The following is a 27,393-nucleotide window of genomic DNA, read 5'->3' on the forward strand; positions in this document are numbered from 1 at the left end:
CATTCGTATATTCAAATTATTGAAACAACAAAACAAAGAAACACATGAGAAACACTGAAGAGTCGAAACAACTGACTATGGTAAATTAAGAGACGTGGGACCTCCACTGGCTAAAAGTGGCGACCTCTGTCACTGCAGGGAGGGCTTTCATTTCCAATTACACATGATATTTTTTAAAACTTGTGGAGTAGTGGATGATTTTGCATTCCATTTTTGCTTTTCTGGATTTTCCAAAAACGGTTTTAAAAATTAAAATTAATTTCATTATTGGTTTATAGCGTGTTCTATGATAAGATTTTACTCTTCAGTCTTAAAGGCATGACCTATTTTCTTATTTGTCATATTATCTATCAAAGTCAAGTTATACCATAGAATAGATGTGAACTGGTGAAAGAGCCTCTTATACACAGTCCTGGGTTTTTTTTTTTTTTTAACGAGAATTTAAATAACTTTCTAATATTGATAAATAAGAGAAAGAGTGGCAGAGCACAAGAGACCAGTTTAAGCCAATTGTGGGTACTAGCAATACTACAAAATATACGAATGCTGTACAGATCATTCATTTAACTTCTCTGGGCCTTTGTTCTCTTACTGACACTTTAAATGTTGAAGAGCAAATGGTATCTAAAATTCTTTTCAGTAAAATACCCAGAAATCTCTGATTGTGATGAAAATTACTATGCCATTACTACCAGTTGTGATGTATTTCCTCTGTGGTAACAGCCCTCTGGGTTCTTTGGGCCTCTTCTTCCCTTGTGACCCTTCTGAACAGGGTCAGAGCACCTCAACGACAATGCCTAGAGATATCCAGGCCTCCTATTGATTGCTTTCAAAGAGACTGTTTGGTATTATGGGAAATGAGGGAAAGAAACTGATAGATAATTTTTAAAAGGAAAGAACATTCTGAGACACCCTCATGTTATAAAGACACATACACGCTCAATATGGCAAGATCTAAAGAAAACAGACACACACACACAGTGACCCCAGAAATTGTTAAAAGCACCCCCATTCAATAATCAGAAAATAACTTAATGAATATTTTAGCATGTAGCTATTATGAATTAGTCTTTGAGCCACAGGTAAATTCAGATTGAGTAATTATTAATTTGGTAAACCAGCATTTGAAACCACACACTATTTACTAGGTACTCTGCAAACACTGAGGGTATACAAAGATCTCCCCCAAGGAATATCAAATTAAACACTGTATAAAATATTACATATGTTCTGAAAGAAATAGATTTAGGACTAGTGGAAGGACAGGGAAGGAAATGTGTGTTATTCTACTTTGTGGGGTAGGAGAGAAAAACAGTGAGGTTTGCCAACCTTTATAAGGGCGTTGACCTTTAAGTGAACATTAAAATTCAAATAGTTCTTGGCCTATTAGGAAAAAAAATCGACCGAAGGTACAAAGGTGTGATAATAAGCACTATTGACTGATTTTCCATCTATTCATTCATTATTGAGCCTTAAACTATGTTCTTGGAGCTAGCAATTCCAGAAGAATGAACAAAAAAATCACCTGCTGTTTCACAAGGCAAAGAATCCTGGGACCTGCCAACAGTAGCAGAAGGCCTACCTAAGACTAGAAGAAACTGAGGGGAGATTTTGAAAGGAAGACAAGAGGCCAGACATTACTTGAATATTAGCTAGATACCAATAAAATCAGCACAGCTTCTATCCTATGGTAGCCTATGGTACATACGGTACATGTTTTAGTAAGAGTCCGTATTTGCTTTCTCACGTGTCCATTTTGCAAGAGAAAATGCCCTTTTTAAATCACTCAGTAGTTTTATTCAGTATACAATGAAATCTGAGAGAGTTGGAACTTGACAAGACTGCCTTGTTTTTCTGGGTCTCGCAAGTTTTCCACCTCTGACAGGGTGCAGTCTTACCACTTTTCTATCACTCTCTCTCAGTGCAAAATATTTGAGTTTCCTTCTCTGAAAGGTTTCCATGTTACACGGGTTCTGGCTTTCACAAGTTTAACTGTAATTCATTTTACATCATACATTATACAAAAGAAAGAGGGGTTTTCTACTTATAAGTATGGCTTAGGAGCCTGTATCATTGTAAGTTAAATGGCATTTGTTCTATATGGAAGTCAAAGATTGTGACAAGTTTTGATTCTTGATCACTCATAAGTGACCCTATAGGACAGAGTAGAACTGGTCCATAGGGTTTCCAAGGAGCGGCTGGTGGATTCGAACTGTCACCCTTTTGATTAGCAACCAAATGCTTAAACCACTGTGCTACCAGGGCTCCAGTACAAAGACCTGTTCCTTTTTATTATTTTCATGTTTGGTCTGGGAAATTTTCAATAAATCTTCACATTTTAATGCATAATTTTCAGGCAATCCGTAGTCCTTACTGTGTCAATGTCATTGACTGAACCAAAATCTTTATTCATGTTGGCTCATCTTTTTTAAGGTAAAAGATATAGTTTGTGCAAGGTAGATTCAAAGAAGTAAAATGTCAGTCCTTAAAAATAATGTCTACTTGAGCTACAATTTAAAGATTTTATATATTGATCAGATACAACTGAAGGAATAAAAAAATCCCAAGAATGACTTTTCTGTTTACTTAAAATGATGAACAATTTTAGAGTTGACACATCTTCAGAGGAGTTAAATGCTGGACATGAGCTTAATTTCATCTAGGTATACTTCATTGCAAATATAATCTGAGGTCAGTATACGTATAGTGAAGTTTTACTTTATAAGAAAACATGTGCAGGTTCCCAGTTAAGATTTATACTCACATTCTAAATTACAGTTGATTTATTAATGAATGGCTAAAAAAAAAAAAAAATCATTAGGTCCAACACTGATTCAGAAATGACATATTTCCTTGCTTTTGCTATGGTCCTCATTAAGAAATATTCTTTGAATGATTACAGAAAGGCTGTAAGAGTGTGCCTTTCTGAAACATCATACCAATTTCAGAGAAGAACATTTAGTAACCGTCCAGAGCAAGTCAATTCCTTCATTACACAGACTGGCAAACTGAGACTTCAAGGCATACCTAGGAACTATCTCACACAACTAGAACCCAAACCCTGCCCAGGGATGGCCACACAACACATACATACACACACATGCACATGGCTAGATTCTGGGTATTTTTTCTAGATGTTTCATGTGCTTATACTTATTTTATCTACATCCATGGCCACAGTTACCTGTCAGTCAAATATATGTATGCGTGTGTGTGTATATATATATATATATATATATATATATATATATATATATATATATATATATATATATATGCACATAGACCCTGGGCGCTAACTTATCCACAAAAGAGAAGTCACACGGTAGATTCACAGGACTTTAATGCTGAAACAAGTGCCAATCCTGTCACTCTTTCTGTTTTGCTCTATTCGTACTGAGTGCGGTAATGTTAAACATCCTCTCTTCCATTGCCAAGTTAAAGGCAAAGAGTGCACAACAAACTTGAAGGAGGCTTTAAATAAATCAGAAAACCCATTCTCTGCTATACAAACAGATGGGCAGCTTTGCTCAAAATACAGTAATTTTCCGAGGAAAAGTTAGGAAAATCGCAGTCTTTGGGTATTGAAAATTGTAAGTTTTCAAATATTTCCCTAAAATAGCCCATAGTCATTTGTTCTGAAAATACCCAGAGAAAGAAAGAGATCTAGGGAAATATCTAAGGCATATTCTGGCAGAGAAAGAAAGGTAGAATTATTATGTCCAAGAGATACCATTTCCCTTATGTGCAGGAAGGTAGGAAATCAGTATCTAGGTTGTGGGTAGTGCCATTCTTTGTTAATAGCAAAATATAAGATCTTTATATGAGATAAGGCAAAATGAGGAAAAATCTCAAAAGATATTTGTACATATTATATTTTAACAATAATTCTAAATAAGCCAAAAAAAAAAAATTCCCCTTGGGGTTTGATAAAAATACAATTTTTCATAAAAGGATGTACATGTTTTGGTTGTGTTAGAGACTGCTGTTGCCCCTCAATATCCATTTTCACCTTTTTTAGTAACCCATAAAACTAAACCCATTCCTATCGATTCTGACTTACAGTGACCCTACAGGAGAGACTAGAACTGCCTCATAGGGCTTCCAAGGCTATAATCTTTTCAGAAGCAAACTGCCACATCTTTTCTCTCACAGAACAGCTGGTGGGTTCAAACTGCTGATCTTTCAGTTAGCAGCCAAGCACATAACCACGGTGCCACAAGGGCTTCTTTAGTAACAATACTCTAGTTTTTATCCCATGCACTGCCACCTGGGACAAAGACTACCTTTCCCACACTAACTTGCTGCTATCTGGGGCCCTGTGACTAAAATCCAACCAATGAGATGTTTGCAGAATTGCTGAGTGGCACTACCAGGAATTGCCTTAGAAGCTTAGGGACTGTCTTCTTCCCCTTCCAACCTGCTGCTCTATGAAACATCCACGTGATAGTTCATTCTCTAGCAATTATTAAAGATTATTAGCTTGACCTTAGCAATGGAAGCCATGCCCTCAATATGCAGAAATTTAGAAGCCTGTGTTTTTGATAACACCATGAAACCACTTTGTCAGAACTGTACTGCCTATCTAGATGTAACTTTTACAGAAGAATGAAATACAATTCTTTCTCATTTAAGGAGCTGCTATTTTTTTTCCCATGGAAGCAAACCTATCCTAATTAGCTGTTACCGTTGATTTGTCAAAAGATACAACAAAATTCATGCAGATGATAATGATTCTCTGACAAAACTTCATAGAAACATAATAATATCATAATACTGTATACTTACATGGAACCTCAGAATGTGGGATTTGGGATATATCTCATAACTTCAAATTCCAAATTCAGTCTTCATGGAGAACCGGTAAACACTAGAAATTCATGAAAATGCGATAAAATTTTATAGGCTCTGTTCTCTATTTCCCTGGTAAAACACTCAAATCTGAATACTTACCTGTGAATAGTGTCAAATGGATTAGCTCCAGTAGATAAAACCCAGATATCATAACTAAGAATTCTTTTTGTTGAATGTGCTAAAAATACGTAGTCTCCATACCATATAACTGTCGGTGTAGTTTCTATTCCCCATAGACACAGGACATCATCATTGCCTATAGATACATATCGAGACTTTCAAGTCATCACAGAGAACAAAATTCTATTTCTTCACATAACTGTGGTTAACAAAATGGATGGCTGAATCTGCAACAAAACTCTAGGCACTATGATTTTTATAGGTAAAAATTTCATATGCTCAGGAAGCATTAAGATGTAATGTAAAAAAGTACCTTTGATATTAATGGGATTGGTCAAGTGTTTTATGTTGTTGCCTTACGCAAATTGCCTATCCCTGTTACAGAAACATTTTGCTTGATTTTTGTTTGAGTTCAATGCAAATGATAAAAAAAAGACTTTTGGATTCCATTAATCTTAAATGTTCTTGTATTATATAGTACATTCATAATCATCATTAATGTTTTCTTCTTTTTAAATACCTAAAGCAGTACAATTCCATCTTTGCTGGTTTAACAAGAGGAGACTGAATATTGTGATCGTATATTTGCATTTAAATTGACAGGGTAAAATACAGGAGCCCCATCACCATTCAAGTTATTCCTTGTACTAAAAATTCTTGTTATCTCCTTCCAATTACCATAGTTTCTGTGCTATTAGCAAAGCAGTACAGTGAATTAATTAGTCATTTTATTAAAATGAGTTTCTTAAAAGATAATTACTAAATGGAAAATTATGGCTTATCAGCAAAATATTAGCTTTTCCTCTTGCCTTAATTTCAAAGTTGATTTGTCTTAAGAAATGATGGACACTTTTCACATTCATGTGTTAGTTTTATTGTAATTTCCATTCTAAAACTGGATTGTTAACTTTTTTATCCCTCCCCAATACCATATTCAAATACACACACACACACACACACACACACACACACTCAATCTCTCTCATCTTTATTTTACTGGGCTATTATGTTTACCAGTTGTACTAAAGTAAGCCTCCCGGAAACACCAAATAATGGGTTAAGAGGCATGTAATTTGTTCTGTGGCCCTTGAAAACAATGTTGACTTTTCTACTTTTCAGGTAAAAATGCTAGTTTCTTAACATTCCAAGATCTATTTTTTTTTTATCATTTTAGTAATTACTAATGCATATATATATATATATATATTTTTCTACATTAAGAAAAAATACAGTTTGTATAGAACACTAAATACTGATTTTCCAAACTGATGGAGCATAACATTTGAAGAGAATAAGAAAAATCCACTGATAATTTACCCAGCTAAATTTGCCTGGCTCTTCACATTTTTAAGCAACTTTATTGAGGTATAATTTACTTATTATACATGCACTCATTTCTAAGAGTATGATTCAATGACATTTAGCAAATGTATAGAACCAAGCAACCATTACCAAAATCTAGTTTTATCTGACACCCCAAAAAGATACAACCTATAAGCTACTAAAGGAGCCAAGGGTAGAAAGCCCTATTAAATCAAGTGCAGTCCTGGATGCATGGGAAATAATTGTCACTTGATAAATCAACATATCTAAATAATTGGAAGTTTTACTTCAGTTGGTGATGTTGACTTTTTCTTTTCTTAAAAATTTCATTATAAGACAATTCAGTGACCAAATCCCATTAAAAAATAAGTATTAAAAAATAATAAGTATTAAAAATTAAAACTCAAATAAACCAAACCTGTTGCCGTCGAGTTGATTCTGACTCATAAGCAACCGTATAGGACAGAGTAGAACTGCTCCATAGAGTTCCCAAGGAGTGCCTGGTGGATTTGAACTGCCAACTTTTTGGTCAGCAGCCATAGCACCTAACCACTATGCCTCCAGGATTTCCAAAACTCAAATAGTGACTTCATATTTTTCAATGTATAATTATTAAATGGTTTGCTCAAATTTTTCAGACCATGCAGATTCTGAGTGGCTGTGACTCAGTGGGGGTCTGAGAGTTTGCATCTAACAAACTCCTGGGTAGTATCTATGGGGCTGGATCATGGCCCACCCTTTGTGTGTTAAAGTATATAGTTTCTTAAACAATTCCACAGTTCACAAAGCATAATGAACACACACAGTTGAAAATAGAAAAATGCTAATTTTCTGTGTATTTAATATATTCACATTTCATAAAGGTAAATTTAGTTTTATATAGGAAAGTTAGAAAAAATATAAAATATTGAATAATGATATAATTATGACAGTGATTTTAAATTATTGCATCAAAATAGACATGAAAAAGGACCTTTACTGAACAGTTACTGTTCTGGTTTCTGGTTTCAGTGAAGTTTCCTGGATGTTGATAAATTAAATGGTATACATGCACTTTTAATTGATTGTACTTGAGAGAGTGTGGTGCACCTGGTGAAAATCTAAGTAGTGTTTAAATGGTGTGAATCTTCAAACTGAAAAGCTGCTGCTTCCAAACACCTCCATGCTTGCCCAGGTTTTTTGCTTGTCATATATTCTCTTTATAATAAAGGATATGAAAATAAATTAACACCTCATCTTCTAAATTTAAATTTATAAACTTCTGTCAATGTGTAGCATAGATTATTTAGACACCTCTATTTTAACATCTGTCATAAAACATGAACTGAATAAACATATAAGGCTCTCAAATAGGATGTACACCCTTCTTAACTGTGCTTGTACATTTTCTTTTTTTGCTATAGATGTTAATTATAAATGTAAGTGTATTCATTTGAATGTGATTCAGAAATGGAATAGGAGGATGTTTATGTGCCATCCTGGATAGATTGGGCAGGGGAATCTCAAAGATCAGGAAATTAGAAGTGTGGGTAATGATAGGAATAAGAAAAGAAACTACTTTGATATAGGCTGAGTCACAGAGAACATCCTAAGAAGCAAGGCTGGGTTAAAGAGAAAAAATAAACTATAGACAATTCCTCTACACTAAAATTTGGACAAGATGACAGGGTATAGGAAAAGGGTGGACACAGGAAACAGCTTGGGGTGTTGGGCCAGTTACCTGAAGTCAACGTTGGAGCAGATAGCAATTACAAAGGACTATATATTCATAAGAACAGAAAATTGTACTGATTTGATTGAAAATCAGAGCAGAGAAAGAATAAACAAACAAACAACAACCACAAAAAACCTATCTTTACCATCTGAACCTGACCAAGCAGTTTCTCTGACTAACATGTATATTTTGATGATTCTGAACTCAGTCTGTATACCAAGAAAAGCCACGTGGAAAATGGTTTCTAAAATTCTAAATGGATAATTGAATCAAAGATGAAAATAAACACTGCACCTTCTGAATCTGAATTTATAGACACTGTCAAATGTGTATCATATGTTATTTAGACCAATCCATATTAAAACATGAACTGAATAAAAATATATAAGAAGAACTCAGGTGGGGGATAGTTTCCCTCAGATTTCCGTTTTCTGTTGGTGAGTGTAGAGTAGGTCCTGTTTCCATGTGGATGGCCCTCACGTTTTGTAACATGGGGAGAGCATTTCTACTTTTAGTTTATGAGGCTGACATTATTGACAGGCTTCAAGGATTTTAGCATTTATTTAGACAGGTGTGGAAATGAAGAAAATGTAGGTGTTTTGCTTGGAAACTGTTACTGGGCATTCTGATACAGAACTCAGTGAAATGATGGAAAAGCAGTAACATTTCAGAAATGTTCTTTTACGACCCCATGAAAGGAGCAGATGGCAGGTACTGTGTGAGTTCATACTGATGCTTCTGAAGGTTGACAACGACTGCTCAGTTTCAGGTTTTGAAGTCAACAATAATCTAATTACTGGAGCTGTCTGGTCATTACAATGGGAGGATGAAATGCAACGGGACACAGTGACTTCATTCCAGTAACAGCTGCAGACACTAATCAAACCCAACAGTGCTAATTACAATTGGGAAGAAACAGAACAGTGACAAAAACAAACGGATTTTGTAGGATAACAACCACTCAAAGGTGGCCTCCATTTGATATCAAGGTAGCCAAATATACCATATGCTATGAAAAAATGGGAGGCAAGGGTGAGGCAATGCCTTTATAGTAGCTAAACAATAGAGATTAGACCAAAGTCTCCACATAGAAAGAGCTTTCAAAGAAAAAAAAATACTCATTATAGAAGAAATTTCAAGGATTAAAAAAATAATTGAAACTAGCTAAAATGTAAATTTCATAGCATTGAATGATGTCAAAAGAAGGCATTATAAGAGCAGAAGAAAGAGAACGCTTTTATGAGACTCATACAGAGAATGCTGAAATATTCAAATATTGGTGAAAGTCTCAATTCTCAGATTCTCTGGAAGAGTGCTGTTCAAAGCATAGTTTCCAGACTGATGGTGCTCCTTCAATGAGATAAGGAGCTTGTGCCAGAATATAAATAAACTGCATTACTGAGGACGGTGTTCACTTAAGCCTCTTCCTTTTTAATAATAAGATTTATTTATGAAGAAAACTGTGCTGATTTATATTTTAGGAAAAGATCAAATCTGCAGCAGACAAGTATTAAGCAGTTACCTTAGAAACTCTCTAAAAGGCATTCCCCTTGAGTAATGATAATAATAAGTACTATATCATATAATGCTTATGCTAAAGGATAGTCTTTAGAACCCTATTTTATGTTGTAAACATAAAAAAAGGGCAGAAGTGAGACTTAGTATTTATTGAATGTATCAGTCAATGTTCAGTCTGGAGACAAAAAACAGAACAGTCTCTGAACAGGGAATTTGGAAATTTCTAAACTTTAAAAAAATAGCAAAATAAAAACAACAGGTTTACAGACAAGTAAGAAGTACATGAAAGAAAATGCTGGTATCTAATAAATTTAAATCTATAAGAAAATATTTCAACTTAAAATTAACTCCTTAATTACAGATATCTGATATTTTTAACTCCAAAGGTAAATATTGTTGTAAAAGAAGTGGTAGAGCCAAGATGTTGGATTAGTCAGTTGCCTAAGCCATTTTGCTGCAACAAAGACCTGAAAAACCAAGTAAAACATAACCCTGAACTAAAAAGGGATAAAGTATTAGATCGAATTCACTGAGAAGAAGAAACTGATAGAAAACGGGGAAGGAACACAGAGATGAAGCGGTGGTTCCCAGCCAAACAGCATGACTCAATGTAGCCATCTTGGAATAAAGCCAACAATCCCACACACTGAAAGGCACCTCTGTGGAATTCCCAATAGGAGATAGAGGTATGGCATAGACAAACCCAGGCTAAGTAAGACCACATTTCTTGGTTGCAACTCAAGGAGGAGCCCAGACTCTCTCAACTGTTGAAAGACTGGTCCTGTATACCTGGACAAGGTAGTAAGAACTATCGCACCCACAGACGAGCAAGCAATAAAGCATGCCCAGACCACCCACCCAGACATAACCAAACCAAACAAAAAAGCAGGACAAAACAAACAAACAAACCTACAATCAGTAAATAAAGAAAATAATATCTGAATGTGTTGGAGACAGCAGACAATATCAAAACATAAAAAACAACAACAACAAAAAACAAACAAACAAAAAACAGGAAAATATGCCTCCAGTAAGTGAGTGGCCAGAATAAAGCAACAGTTGACCTTCTCGCAGAAGAGAAGGCAATGGAGCTGCTTGATAGGGAATTCACAAGTCTAATATTCAGAGCTCTCCAAGAGATCAGGAAGGAGATCAAGGAAAATGCAGGCATCATCATGGAAAACATGGTCAAAAACAATCAAAACATAGACAAAATAAAGGAAAAGACAGGCAAAGCAATAGAAGAATTCAGGAAAATAATACAAGAACAAAATGTCAGAATAATAAAACAATTAAAAATCATACAAAAATAATAATTAGAAACCAAAAAGATAAACACAAAATTTCAGAAATGAACAATGCAATAGGTTTTACTAGCAAATATGAAACAGTGGAAGACAGAATCAGCGAAACTGAAGATAAAATCCATGGATGCCAAGTTCTTTGAGGAAAAATCAGAGAAAATAATGAAGAAAAATGAAGAAAACCTAAGAACTATGTGGGATAAAATTAAGAGCAAAAATTTATGTATGATTAGACTTCCAGAACAAGGGGAAAAAATGAAAAACACAGAGAGGATCATTGAAGATTTGCTGACAGAAAACTTCCCTAGTATCATAAAAGATGACATCCAAGAAACTTAACGAACCACATATAGGGTAGACCTCAAAAGAAAGTCATCGAGACATATAATCACACTTGCCAAAACCAGAGACAAAGAAAGAACCCTAAGAGCAGCTCAAGGAAAACAAAAAGTCACATACCAAAGGGATATGGTAAGACTAAGCTCTGATTACCCAGCAGAAACCATGCAGGCAAGAAAGCAATGGGATGATATACATATATATAAATCCTTGAAAGGAAAAAATTGCCAACCAAGAATAATATATTCTGCAAAACTCTCTCTCAAATATGACGGTGAAATTAGGACATTTCCAGATAGACAGAAATTAAGGGAATGTGTAAAAATCGAACCAAACTTACAAGGATTATTAAAGGGAGTCCTTTGGTTAGAAAGCCAGTAACAGCAGACTACAACCTGAATCTAGGACACAGGTCAGTATCAGCCAACTCTCAAGGATAAAACAAAACTAAAAGATTCAAAACAGGGAACTAGAGGCAGCAATCTATAAATAACAACAACATCAGAACAATAAAAGGCAGAATACACAGTGTAGGCATAAAACTTTCAAAGGAAGAGGAAGTCAAGGTGATATCAAGTAATAAAAGACTGGTTCAAACTTAGGAATATAAGCATAAATTTTAAGGTAATCACAAAGAAAGTTAGCAAGCCTATTCAACAAAACAAAATAGAAAAACACAAAGTCTCAGTAAATACAAAATCTACAATAACAAAAGAGACAAAAAGAAATTTTACAGACAAAAGGAACTCAGCATTGGAAAGTAAGAGTAACAAACGAAACATAAATACCACAAAAAAGAAGCACTACAAAATGACAGCAGTAAACTCACACCTATTGATAGTCACACTGTATGTAAATGGCCCAAATGTACCCATAAAGAGACAGAAAGTGACAGAATGGATTAAAACAAACAAACAAACAAACAAACAAAAATCACATCAATATGCTGCCTACAAGAGACAAACCTTAAACACAAACACATAAGGATATTAAACATCAAAAGATGGAAAAAATAGGTCAAGCAAACAGCAACCAAAAAAGAGCAAGAGTGACAATAATAACCACAGATAAAACAGACTTTAAGGCAAAATCCACCATAAAAGAGAAGGGAGGACATTATATAATGATTAAAGGGAAAATTCACCATGATGACATAAGCATAATAAATATCTATGCACCCAACAACAGGGATCCAAAATACATAAAACAAACTCTAACAGCATTGAAAAGAGAAATTAATAGTTCCATAATAATAGTAGGAAACTTCAACATACCATTCTCGGTAAAGGACAGAACACCTAGATAGAAACTCAGCAAAGTTACAAAGCCATAAAGGCCACAATCAACCATCCTGATCTCATAGACATATACAGAACACTCCACCCAACAGCAGCAAAGTACACATTCTTTTCTAATGTAAATGTAACATTCACCAGAATAGACCACATCTTACACTACAAAGCAACCTCAACAAAATCCAAAACACTGAGATAATACAAAGCATCTTCTCAGATCACACCACCATAAAAGCAGAAATTAATAACAGGAAGACAAAGGGGAAAAAAAATCAAATACATGGAAAATGAATAACACCTTGCTTAAAAACCACTGAGTAACAGAAGAAACCAAAGATGGAATAAAAAGTATTCCTAAATTAAAATGAGAATGAAAACACACTGTACCAAAACCTTTGTAGCACACCAAAACAGTTCTCAAAGCTCAATTTATAACAATAGACACACACATCAAAAAAGAAGGGACAAAATCAAAACGTTAGCTATACAACTCAAGAAAATAGAAAGAGAACAGCAAAAGAAGACCACATCTACCATAAGAAAGGAAATAATAAAGATCAGAGCAGAAATAAATGAGAGAATAGAAAAACAATAGAAAGAATCAATAAAACAGAAAGTTGGTTCTTTGAAAGGAGCAACAAAATCAAAAACAACTGGCCAAACTGACAAAAGAAAAACAGGACAGGAAACAAATAAATTATATGGGGGGTAGAGTACTATGAAAAATTGTACACTAACAAATTTGAAAGCCTAGAGGAAATGGACAAATTTCTGGAAACATACTACCTACTTAAACTAACAAAAACTGGGGCTGAAAATCTGAACAGACCCGTAACAAGAGAAGAGATTGAAAAGGTTAAAAAAAAAAACAACAAAAATAAAAACCTCCCAATTAAAAAAAGTACTGGCCCAGATGGCTTCACTGGAGAATTCTACCAAACATTCAGAGAAGAGCTCACACCAGTACTACTGAAAATATTTCAGAACATAGACAAGGAAGGGATACTTCCAAATTCTGGGAAGCTAGCATAACCCTGATACTAAAGCCAGGCAAAGACACCACAAGAAAAGAAAATTACAGGCCAGTAACTCTCATTAACATAGACGCAAAAATTCTCAACAAAATTCTAACCAATAGAATTCAGCAACATAAAATAAATAAATAAATAAAAATGCCCCGACCAAGTGGGATTCATACCAAGTATACAAGGATGGTACAACATTAGAAAATCAATCAACATAATTGATCATATAAATAAATTAAAAGGAAAGAATCGACACAGAGAAGGCATTTGATAAAGTCCAACACCCACTCCTGATAAAAACTCTCAAAATAGGAAAAGAAGGGAAATTCCTCAACATAATAAAGGGCACCTATACAAATGGAGTCCTGGTGGCACAGTGGTTAAGAGCTCAGGCTGCTAACTAAAAACCTGGCAGTTCAAATCCACCAACGGCTCCTTCAAAACCTATGAGGCAGTTCTACTCTGTCTTACAGGGTCGCTATGAGTAGGAATCAACTCGACAGCAATGGGTTTGGTTTTCTTTTTTCTTATACAAAACCAACAGCCAACATCATTCTTAATGAAGTGAGGCTGAAAACATTCCCCCTGAGAACAGGAACAAGACAAGGATGCCCTTTAGTGCCACTCCTGTTTAACACTGTGCTGAAGTCCTAGCTAGAGCAATAAGGCAAGAAAAAGAAATAAAGTGTATCTGAATTGGCAAGGAAGTATTAAAACTATCCCTATTCACAGATGATATACTATATATTGAGAACCCAAAGGACCTCACAAGAAATCTACTAGAACTAATAGAAAGATTTACCAGAGTAGCAGAATACAAGATAAACATTTAAAAAATCAGTTGGACTTCTATACACCAATAAAGAGAACTACCAAAAGGAAATCAAAGCAATACCATTTATAAAAAGCCCCTAAAAAAATAAAAAAAACTTAGGAATAAATCTAACCAGGGACATAAAAGACCTATACAAAGAAAACTATAAAACATTACTGCAAGAAACCAAAGAGAAGTACATAAATGGAAAAACAAACCTGCTCATGGATAGGTAGACTCAACATTGTGAAATGTCAATTATACCCAAAGCAATCTACAAGTACAATGCAATCCCCGTCCAGATACCAACAGCATTCTTTAACGAGACGGAAAAACTAATCATTAACTTTACATGGAAAGGAAAGGGACCCCGGAAAACTAAAGCACTAGTGATGAAGAACAAAGCAGGAGCCCTCACATTACCTGACTTCAGAATCTACTATACAGCTACATGGTCAAAACAGCCTTGTACTGGTACAACGACAGACACGTTGACCAACGGATCAGAACTGAGAACCCAGATGTAAATCCGTCTACCTGTGGCCACCTGATCTTTGACAAAGGCGCAAAGTCCATTAAATGGGGAAAAGACAGTCTTTTTAAGAAATGATGCTCGCAAAACTGGGTATCAATCTGTAAAAAAATGAAATAGGACCCTGCCTCACACCATAGGCAAAAACTAATTCAAAATGGATCAAAGACCTAAATATAAAGCCAAAAGATCATGGAAAAAATAGGGTCAACACTAGGGGCCCTAATACATGGCATAAACAGGATACAAACCATAACTGACAATACACAAACATCAGAGAATAAGATAGATAAATGCTATCATCATCAAAATTAAACACTTATGCTCATCGAAAGACTTCACCAAAAGAGTAAAAGAGAACTTACGGACTGGGAAAAAAAAAATTTGGCTATGATATATCTGACAAAGGTCTAATCTCTAAAATCTATAGGAAAACCCAAAACTTCTACAATAAAAAGACAAATAATCCAAGTAAAATATGGGCAAAGGATATGAACAGACACTTCACCAAAGAAGATATTCAGGCTGCTAACAGACAGATGAAGAAATGCTCATGATCAATAGCCATTATAAAAAAAAAAAAAAAAAGCCATTGCTGTCAAGTCGACAGCCATTAGAGACACGCAAATCAAAACTACAACGAGATACTATCTCACCCTGACATTACTGGCACAAATACAAAAAACAGAAAATAATAGATGTTGGAGAGATTGTGGGGGGGATGGGAACTCTTATGCACTGCTGCTGGGAATGCGAAATGGTACAACCATTTTGGAAAACGATATGACGCTTCCTTAAAAAGCTAGAAATAGAAATACCATATGATCTAGCAATCCCACTCCTAAGAATATATCCTAGAGAAATTAGAGCCATCACATGAATAAACATATGCATACCCATGTTAATTGCAGCATTATTCGCAATAGTAGAAACATGGGAACAACCTAAGTGGCTATCAACAGTTGAATGGAAAAACAAACTATGGTATAAATACACACAATGGAACATTAAACCCCAAACCAAACCAAACCCACTGCTGTCGAGTCGATTCTGATTCATAGTGACCCCATAGGCTTTCCAAGGCTGGAAAGCTCTATGGAAGCAGATTGCCACATCTTTGTCCTGCAGAACTGCCGGTGGTTTTGAACCGCCAACCTTTCAGTTAGCAGCCAATTGCTTTAATCACTGCACCAGCCATAGAAATGGTGATTAAAATTTCATAATGAAAATAAGGATACATGGAATACCTTTCTTGTTCCAATCTCACTGCCCAGGGATCACTCTTTCTTTAAGCCACAATCTAGATATTCTTTCTTAATGCTTTTTTACATAAAACTCATGTTTGATCTTATGATAGTTACAACATGGCAGTGATTTCATTTACTTAAATCTCTGGGAAGGAATATTCTCTGTAGCTAAGCAGTTTGTATAGTGGCCAGGACAAGAGAGAGATAGTAATGGAGAAGGTGCTGTCAAATTGGCTCCAACTCATAACAACAGAATGAAACACTGCCCGGTCCTGCGCTATACTCACAATTGTTGCTATGCTTGAGCCTACTGTTGCAGGCATTGTGTCAATTCTTCTCGTTGAGGGTCCTCCTCTTTTTCGCTGACCCTCTACCAAGAATGATGTCCTTCTCTAGGAATTGGTCCCTCCTGATAATATATTCGTAGTCCTGGTGGCACAGTGGTTAAGATTTCGGCTGCTAACCAAAAGGTCTGCAGTTCGAATCCACTAGTCACTCCTTGGAAACCTTATAGGACAGTTCTACTCTGTCCTATAGGGTCACTATGAGTCGGAATCAACTCGATGGCAATGGGAATGGAATATTACGTAAAGATAAAGAACAATGATGAATCTGCAAAACATTTCACAACATGGATGGGTCTGGAGGGCATTATGCTAATCGAAATAAGTCAATTACAAAAGGACAAATAATGTATGAGTCCACGATTGTAAAAACATGAAATGTTTCCACTCAGAAAGAAATAATCACTGATGGTTATGGGCGGGTGGTGGTGAAGAGGGAAAAACACTAACTATATGGGAGATAAGTGGTAACTTCGGTGAAGGGTAAGACAGTATACAATACTGGGGAAGCAAGCACAACTTGACCAGAGAAGAGTAATAGAATGTTCACAGACATATCCAAATGCCCTGAGGGATCGAGCTACTGGGTTGAGGGCTAGGGATCATGGTCTTGGGTGACATCTAGCTCAATTGACATAACATAACATAACATAACATAACATAACATAACATAACATAACATAACATAACATAACATAACATAACATAACATAACATAACATAACATAACACAACACAACACAACACAACACAACACAACACAACACAACACAACACAACACAACACACCTCACCTCACCTCACCTCACCTCACCTCACCTCACCTCACCTCACCTCACCTCACCTCACCTCACATCACATCATCTATTAAAAAAAGTCTACATCTGACTGTGGTGAGTAGCGACTGGGGTCTTAAAGGCCTGTGAACGGCCATCTACTGGTCCTATCCTGGCTGAAGCAAAGGAGAATGAAGAAAACCAAAGACACAAGGGAAAGATTAGTCCAGAGGACTAACGGATCACAACCAGCACAACCTACACCAGATTAAGTTCAGAACAACTAGATGGTGCCCGGTTACCACCACTGACTGCTCTGGCAGGGATCATGATAGAGGGTCTCAGACAGAGCAGGAGAAAAATGTAGAACAAAGTTCAAATTAGGAAAAAAAAAAAGACCAGGCTTTCTGGTCTGACAGAGATTACAGAAACCCAGAGAATATGGGCCCCAGACACCCTTTTAATTCAGTACTGAGGTTACTTCTGAGGTTCAACCTTCAGGCAAAGATTAGACAGGCCTATAGGGCCAACAATAACACATGCGAGGAACGTGCTTCATAGTTCAATCATGTACATGAGAGTAATGGACAGTCAAGTCCAAAAGCAAAGATGAGAAGGGAGGAAGGGACAGGAAACCTGGATGAATGGAAACAGGGAACCTGGGGTAGAGACGGGGAGAGTGTTGACACATCATGGAGTTGGCAGCGAAAGTCACAAAACAATGTGTATTAACTGTTTAACAAGAAACAAATTTGCTCTGTAAACTTACACCTAAATCAAAATTAGAAAAAAAAAAAAAAGATGTATTTCTCAGTGAATACGAAGGTGATATTATTTTCAGCACCGCTTCAAGGTAAGACTTAGTGATCTTATTCACAATTTTTGAGATCTCTGTCGGCCATACACTGTTTCACATTCAGTACATGACATCTCCCAGCCTTGACATTATGCTTAGGTAGAAAAGTAGAAAAGCCTAATAAATCAATGACAAGACACCATGTGGATCATTCTAGATCCACCAATGACAGCACTGTTGTATGAACTCAACTCCTATCTGTTAAAAAATAATACATGATGTTCTAACTCAGTCCCTAGGCTTCTTCTTCATGACCCTGAATTTTGTACTGGAGTGGATAATTTATTCATAAACAGACAACCTTTAATATATGTGTTGTAATAAAACCATCCTGAACACATAGAAAATGAGTTTTCTATGACAAGATTTTTTGACAGAAATATTCATCATGTTTAATGGATTCTCTCAGATTAGAAATTACCAAGTAAAACTTATGCATATCAAATGAAGTAGAAAACTTTCACTTTAATTATACAATCATTAATTATCACCATGTCTGTGTAATATCTACACCTTAACTAAGATATACACAGAATTAGCTCATGAGGCTTTCTTTTGAATTTAGTCACTTAATTAACATACGAATGTGTAGCTCATTCTGATGGACTCATCTAAGCCATCCATACAAATGGTGACTACAGTTTCATAATAAAAATAAGGACACATGGAATACCTTCCTTGTTCCAATCCCTTTGCCCAGGGATCATGCTTTTTTAAGCCACAATTAAAGTATTAACCTTTTCTTGATGCTTTTATACATGAAAATCATGTTTGATCTTATAACATGATACAACACGGCAATGATTTTGTTTAATTAAATCTCTGGGAAGGAATGTCCTCTGTAGCTAAGTAGTTTGTATAGGGGCCTGGGACGAGAGAGATCAGTAATGGAGAAGGCGTGGTATTGGCTTCGGTACTTGGTCCTTGGTCCAGCAAATAGGTGAAGACAGATTGTTCCTTGCTACCCAGAGGCTGTCTGTAAAGTGGCAGGTAGCACTAGCCTAACACCTCACTATCACTTTCCAGCCTTGGAGGCCCCAGGCTTGCATGTAAAATAAAGCAGGGAAATAGTCTTCTTACTTCTCCATCTTTTCCTTCCTTTTCATTTCTATTTTTTCCACTGTTCCTTCTTCCTCTCTGTTTGTTATCCTTGTCCCTCCTTCCTCTCTCCATCTCCCAGGAAAGTTAAGGAATCTCATCAACATTAACTAAAGGGATAGTCATCTATCTCCTTCACCTTCATCAGGTAATCTTTCCGTTCATGCACTGGTCCTCAAGCTGGAAGGTGTATCAGATCACCCGAGAGTTTGTCAAAACACAGACTGCTGGGCCCTACCTCCAGTCTCTGATTCAGTCAGTCTGAGGTGGGGTTCAATAATTTGTACCTCAGGCAAGTGAAAAAGTGATGCTGATGTTTTTGCTACTGTTTAGGGGACCATGCTTTGAAACCACTGCCTTAATATGGTATAGTCATGGCTACCCCATGTGTGTTGGTATAGAACTGTGCTCCACAGGGTTTTCAATGTCTTGACCTTCTGAAAGTAGATCAGCAGGACTTTCTTCTGAGATGCCTCTGGGTGGGCTTGGACCTCCAACCTTTTTTTAGCAACCTAGTGCATTAAATTTTTCCATTGCATGGAGTTGTCATAAGTTCAAGTCAACTGAACAGCAACTGGTTTTAATATAGTATAACAAACAGACTGCAGCAGCTAATGCTAATACAAAATTTTATGCCAGGTATTCTTCCACTCTCATTACATTTATGACATCATTCAGACTTCATAACAACAACATGAAATATCTATTCCTATTTTACATATGGGGACCTGAGAAAGATCAAGTGAGTTTTCCAAGAGTTTTCCAAGTAATCCCCAGGGCCTAAATATGAATCTATGCAGTCTACTCAGAGTTAACGAGCTTAAACACTCAACTGTACCATTTCCACAACCCCTGAAGAAAAACATTAAACCATCAAATAAACTGGAATTTGTATAACAGATCACCATGGAGAAATCAGAAATATTACCCTTTTATGTGATATTAGCAGGAAAAATGGAATATAGAAGAGACCACTGAATACTTAGTGATTTTACCACTGATTTTCTTAAATCTGCAACATCTATCTATCTCCCATGTGTCTGTCAGTTTGTCATACTGTGGGGACTTCTGTGTTGCTGTGATGCTGGAAGCTATGCCACCGGTATTCAGATACCAGCAGGGTCACCCATGGAGCATAGGTTTCAGCTGAGCTTCCAGACTAAGACAGACGAGGAAGAAGGACCCAGCAGTCTACTTCTGAAAAGCATTGGCCAGTGAAAACCTTATGAATAGCAGTGGAACACTGTCGGATATAGTGCTGGAAGATGAGCACCCCAGGTTGGAAGGCACTCAAAAGATGACTGGGGAAGAGCTGCCTCCTCAAAGTAGAGTCGACCTTAATGACGTGGATGGAGTAAAGCTTTCGGGGCCTTCATTTGCTGATGTGGCACGACTCAAAATGAGAAGAAACAGCTGCAAACATCCATTAATAATCGGAACATGGAGTGTACGAAGTAAGAATCTAGGAAAATTGGAAATCGTCAAAAATGAAATGGAACGCACAAACATCGATATCCTAGGCATTAGTGAGCTGAAATGGACTGGTATTGGCCATTTTGAATCGGACAATCATATAATCTACTATGCTGGGAATGACAACTTGAAGAGGAATGGTGTTGCATTCATCGTCAAAAAGAACGTTTCAAGATCTATCCTGAAGTACAACGCTGTCAGTGATAGGATAATATCCATACACCTACAAGGAAGACCAGTTAATACAACTATTATTCATATTTACATACCAAACACTAAGGCCAAAGATGAAGAATTAGAAGACTTTTATCAGCTGTTGCAGTCTGAAATTGATCGAACATGCAATCAAGATGCATTGATAATTACTCGCGATTGGAATGCGAAAGTTGGAAACAAAGAAGAAGGATCAGTAGTTGGAAAATATGGCCTTGGTGATAGAAACAATGCCAGAGATTGAATGATAGAATTTTGCAAGACCAACGACTTTTTCATGGCAAATACCTTCTTTCACCAACATAAATGGCGACTATGCACATGGACCTCGCCAGATGGGACACACAGAAGTCAAACTGACTACATCTATGGAAAGAGACAGTGGAATAGCTCAATATCATCAGTCAGAACAAGGCGAGGGGCCGACTGTGGGACAGACCATCAATTGCTCATATGCATGTTCAAGCTGAAACTGAAGAAAATCAGAGCAAGTCCACGAGAGCCAAAATATGACCTTGAGTATATCCCACCTGAATTTAGAGACAATCTCAAGAATAGATTTGACACATTGAACACTAGTGACCGAAGACCAGGTGAGTTATGGAATGACATCCAGGACATCATCCATGAAGAAAACAAGAGGTCACTGAAAAGACAGGAAAGAAAGAAAAGACTAAGGTGGATGTCAGAGGAGGCTCTGAAACTTGCTCTTGTGCATCAAGCAGCTAAAGCAAAAGAAAGAATTGATGAAGTAAAAGAACTGAACAGAAGATTTCAAAGGGCCTCTCGAGAAGACAAGATATTCTAATGACATGTGCAAAGAGCTGGAGATGGAAAACCAAAAGGGAAGAACATGCTCGGCGTTTCTCAAGCTGAAAGAACTGAAGAAAAAATTCAAGCCTCAAGTTGCAATAGTGAAGGATTCCATGGGGAAAATATTAAATGATGCATGAAGCGTCAAAAGAAGATGGAAGGAATACACAGAGTCATTATACCAAAAAGAATTAGTTGATATTCAACCATTTCAAGAGGTGGCATATGATCAGGAACCGATGGTACTGAAGGAAGAAGTCCAAGCTGCTCTGAAGGCATTGGCGAAAAACAAGGCTCCAGGAATTGATGGAATATCAATTGAGATGTTTCAACAAACAGATGCAGTGCTGGAGGTGCTCACTCGTCTATGCCAAGAAATATGGAAGACAGCTTCCTGGCCAACTGATTGGAAGAGATCCATATTTATGCCTATTCCCAAGAAAGGTGATCCAACTGAATGTGGAAATTATAGAACAATATCATTAATATCACATGCAAGCAAAATTCTGCTGAAGATCATTCAAAAACAGCTACAGTGGTATGTTGACAGGGAACTGCCAGAAATTCAGGCCAGTTTCGGGAGAGGACGTGGAACCAGGGATATCATTGCTGATGTCAGATGGATCCTGGCTGAAAGCAGAGAATACCAGAAGGATGTTTACCTGTGTTTTATTGATTATGCAAAGGTATTTGGCTGTGTGGATCATAACAAACTATGGATAACACTGCGAGGAATGCGAATTCCAGAACACTTAATTGTGCTCATAAGGAACCTTTCCATAGATCAAGAGGCAGTTGTTCGGACAGAACAAGGGGATACTGATTGGTTTAAAGTCAGGAAAGGTGTGCGTCAGGGTTGTATTCTTTCACCATACCTATTTAATCTGTATGCTGAACAAATAATACAAGAAGCTGGACTATATGAAGAACAGGGCGTCAGGACTGGAGGAAGACTCATTAACAACTTGCGTTATGTAGACGACACAACCTTGCTTGCTGAAAGTGAAGAGGACTTGAAGCACTTACCAATGAAGATCAAAAACCACAGCCTTCAGTATGGATTACACCTCAACATAAAGAAAACAAAAATCCTCACAACTGGACCAATGAGCAACATCATGATAAACGGAGAAAAGATTGAAGTTGTCAAGGATTTCATTTTACTTGGATCCATAATCAACAGCCATGGAAGCAGCAGTCAAGAAATCAAAAGACGCATTGCACTGGGGAAATCCGCTGCAAAGGACCTCTTCAAAGTGTTGATAAGCAGAGATGTCACCCTGAAGACTAAGGTGCGCCTGACCCAAGCCATGGTATTTTCAATCGCATCATATGCATGTGAAAGCTGGACAATGAATAAGGAAGACTGAAGAAGAACTGACGCCTTTGAATTGTGGTGTTGGCGAAGAATATTGAATATACCGTGGACTGCCAAAAGAACGAACAAATCTGTCTTAGAAGAAGTACAACCAGAATGCTCCTTAGAAGCAAGGATGGCGAGACTGCGTCTTACATACTTTGGACATGTTATCAGGAGGGATCAGTCCCTGGAGAAGGACATCATGCTTGGCAGAGTGCAGGGTCAGCTGAAAAGAGGAAGACCCTCAAGGAGGTGGATTGACACAGTGACTGCAACAATGAGCTCAAGCATAACGATTGTAAGGATGGCGCAGGACCGGGCAGTATTTCATTCTGTTGTGCATAGGGTCACTATGAGTCAGAATGGACTCAACTGCACTTAACCTAATCTGTTTCTATCTGGGGGTGGAGGGGGGAACTGTATTAGAATTATAACAATGTTTGAAAATTTTAGAATTTTCTTTTAATTGCTTAAAAGCCTGAACAAATTTCACTTTAAGATTTGATTACCAGCATATATGTGAACTCAAATATTGTTATATATTTTTCTTTGTCTTTTTTATCCATCTTTGCAATATGATTATACAATCATTGAGTCAATGTCCTTTTAAACAATGTTTATCAAATTATCAAGATGACCATGTCAAATCACTCTAAAGTTTTTTCTTTGAAATTCCATCACGATTGTTAGAAGTGGTTTTGATGCAACCTATTGAATAGAAATTTATACCAGATACCCATGGAAACCCTGGTGGTGTAGTGGTTAAGTGCTACGGATGCCAACTAAGAGGTCAGCAGTTCAAATCTGCCCAGCACTCCTTGGAAACCCTATGGGGCAGTTCTACTGTGTCCTATAGGTTTGCTGAGTCGGAATCGACTCGATGGCAGTGGGTTTGGTTTTTTTTGGCTTTACCAATCGGAAAAAATGCAGACTTTATTTTTTAGAATTTGAAAAATCAAAAGGATCATTCCCTTTTCCTCTCTGATAATGCTGGTCTCATTACTAACAAAGATTATATTTAAAAATATCCTGTGTACAAATAAAACCACACAATTTCTGTTCCTTAGTGTCCTGTGAGTACTTTTCTCACATTTTATTAAATTTTTTAGTTTTTTTCCTTTCACTAGAATGTACATCCCAAAAGAGCAAACAGTTATGACTATTTGTTCATCATTTTATCCCTAGTGCCTAAAAAAATACTTAATATATACTAACCTCTTGTCATGGATTGAATTTTGTCCCCCCAAAAATGTGTGTAGCATTTGGGCTGAGTCATGATTCCAAGTATTGTGTGATTTTCCTATATGTTCTAAATCCTGCCTCTATGATGTTAATGAGGGAGGATGGGCAGCAGTTGTCTTAGTGAGGCAGGACTCAACCTACAAGATTGGGCTGTGTCTTGAGGCAATCTCTTGAGATATAAGAGAAGCCAGTAGAGAGACAGGGGACCTCATACCACCAAGAAAGCAGTGCTGGGAATAGAGTGTGTCATTTGGACCTCGGGTCCCCGTACAGAGAAGCTCCTAATCCAGGGGAAGATTGATGGGAAGGATGATAGAGAAAGGCCTCCCCTGGAGCTGACACCCTGAATTTGGACTTTTAGCCTACTTTACTGTGAGGAAATAAACTTCTCTTTGTTAAAGCCATCCATTTGTGATATTTCTGTTACAGCAGCGCTACATGACTAATACACCTCTCAATAATTGTTGAAAAAGTAAATGAGTGAATGAAATACATTATGATTTACTCATAATCTCAATGTTTCCTACACACTAAGTGCCCAATAAATGTTTTTTTTTTTTTTTTGAACTGAATTGAACAGACTCTAGCAGTTGTATCTAAACTGCAGAAGCCCAGGCTGATTATAAAGTATCAAAAAGGCATCAAAACAGAGCTCTTTGGCTTTACTTTAATGTGATGGTTTACTTAATTAGTTGTTAGTTTGTATTTACTGGCATATTTTTGCTGTATATAATGTATATATAATGTGTGTTCTTTAGTATTTGTACATTTTAATAAATATTGGTGAGTTATTTATTACTTCTTTTTTTAGTTCCATCAATTTGTCCATTTTAAATTCCTAAATTGGAATGAATGATTGACTCTATTAGAATTGACATTTCACAAGCGCTCTTAGGAGATTTTATGTGTTGACTGTGCGTGTGTGTGTGTGAGTGTGTGTATGTGTTTATATATACATTTTACACATGTGCATAAATGGGTAAAGCTGATATATATATGTATATGTATGTATATATATATATATACATATATGTCAGCTTTACCAATTTTTTAAAATCACTTACTCTAGTTGAGAGAAAAGAATTAATATATACTTGGGAAATTATGAAAAGATATAGAAAAATATTGACAATATTTTGATTCAAATATTATGTGGTAAAAATAAATTTAGGGAGATTGTACAGTGTTTATTATATATGGTCAAAAATTGGATATTTTGCTTGTTTTCAGCTCCATATTTTTTAATTACACAACATGTCTGTAGCCAAATTATATTTCTGAGCCAAGCAAATACTGCAGTGGAAAGGTCACTCTGCAGAAATAGCAGTATTATGACTTCCTCTTCTCTGGGTTCGTTAACGCCATGATGCGGATGTCTTCTCTATTTAGATGTAAGAAGATAAAGGAAATTGTATTGCAATTTTAATATTTTCTTTGTCACTTCGAATAAAATTCATAACCACCAGGGCTTTTACAAAACTGTCCTATGTGAACGGAGAATACAGCCAGGTTATTAACCAAATGTAATTGCCTGGTGATAACAGAACATTTGGGTCTCTATTTGATGCTGATTTAACTTCAAAGAGGCTATCAATTAGGGGAACACATTTAAAGTAAATGGAAAAATTATGCACGGACACTTTCAACAAAAAGGTGACACTTTCATAAAATAGTACATATCATTTTTAGAATACCGAGCTCTTTCTTTAATATTGTTTAAAAACGATAGAAATTAATACTTTTTTTTTGTCCCCCAATGCCAAAAGGCATGGACTGAACATCCCTGTCATGGATTGAATTGTGTCCCCCCAAAATATGTGTATCAATTTGGTTAGGCCATGATTCCCAGTATTGTGTGATTATTCACCATTTTGTCATCTGATGTGATTTTCCCATGCGTTGTAAATCCTACCTCTATGACGTTACTGAGGTGGGATAGGCAGCAGTTATGTTAAGAAGGCAGGACTCAATCTACAAGATTGGATTGTGTCTGGAGCCAATCTCTTTTGAGATATAAAAGAGAGAAGTGAGCAGAGAGACAGGGGGACCTCATACCACCAAGAAAGCAGCACTGGGAGAAGAGTTCATCCTTTGAACCCGGGGTTCCTATGCAAAGAAGCTCCTAGTCCAGAGGAAGATTGAGGACAAGGACCTTCCTCCACCGCTGACAGATAAAAACTTTCTCTGGAGCTAATGCCCTGAATTTGGACTTCCAGCCTACTAGACTGCAAGAAAATAAATTTCTCTTTGTTGAAGCCTTCTACTTGTGGTATTTCTCTTATAGCAGCACTAGATAACTAAGATGATGCCCAAACCTCAAATGCTGTGTAGCTGCCATATGCAGGGCTGGATTAAGGCATGTGAGGGCCCTAGACGCTGATAATCTGTGGTGCCCCCTACTCTGCTTTTTCACGCATTCGAATGGATCACGTGAGACAGATACATACATGTATATATGTATGTGTGACTTAGTTATCCATGATGTAACTTCTTTTTAAATGTGACTATAACGTTTATAACGTTAGTGATTGAACACAGAAGTGGCACATGCCATTTTAGCAGAATGCGATGAACTGGATTATAAAAAATTTTAGTGGATGCACAGTACTGATATTTTTATGATATACCACAGCTTCTACAAAAAAGAATATTTCACATATTCTACAATAAGGAAAGTTTCTGGATGTTTGTTATGCTAGTATTATATTATTACCTATGTTAGTATTATATTAAATGTATGCTAGATTGCATCCACATGTATACCAAACATATTTTAAAGTTAATATTATAAATGTTATTGTTTACAGAATTTAGGACACAACTGTACATGTAAATGCTACACAGCTAAAAAATAACTTGATTGAATTCATTGCAATGGTTGACTTATTAGATAGAGTTCCCTTGCTTTCGTACATCACCTGGGACTGGAATTCCCATTGGTTGTTTACCTGGATGTGCGTAAGAGTTTACCCTTGTGTTTGTATCACGGCAAAGAGCATTGCTAGCCCTCCTGGCTGGAGATGCTGAATCAAGCAGATGTGGATATACAAGATGATTTTCTCAGAATGGATCAGAGACCTGTTATCTATTAATGTCCTTGCTTAGTAACCACTCATGTTGGATCCAGCTGCAT

At 36.6% G+C, this 27,393-nt stretch overlaps 1 long non-coding RNA gene across 1 annotated transcript in view; it reads right to left on the reverse strand.

Annotated features, from left to right (window-relative positions):
- LOC111749585 (uncharacterized) overlaps positions 1 to 27,393 on the reverse strand; it is a 166,685-nt gene that overhangs the window by 61,567 nt on the left and 77,725 nt on the right. Inside the window, exon 4 of the long non-coding RNA XR_002784786.2 lies at positions 4,789 to 4,870. This is a non-coding gene — a long non-coding RNA (uncharacterized LOC111749585). The remainder of the gene's footprint in view (positions 1 to 4,788; positions 4,871 to 27,393) is intronic.

Source organism: Loxodonta africana, chromosome 11 (assembly GCF_030014295.1).
Source record: "Loxodonta africana isolate mLoxAfr1 chromosome 11, mLoxAfr1.hap2, whole genome shotgun sequence".
In the NCBI taxonomy this organism is placed as follows: domain Eukaryota; kingdom Metazoa; phylum Chordata; class Mammalia; order Proboscidea; family Elephantidae; genus Loxodonta; species Loxodonta africana.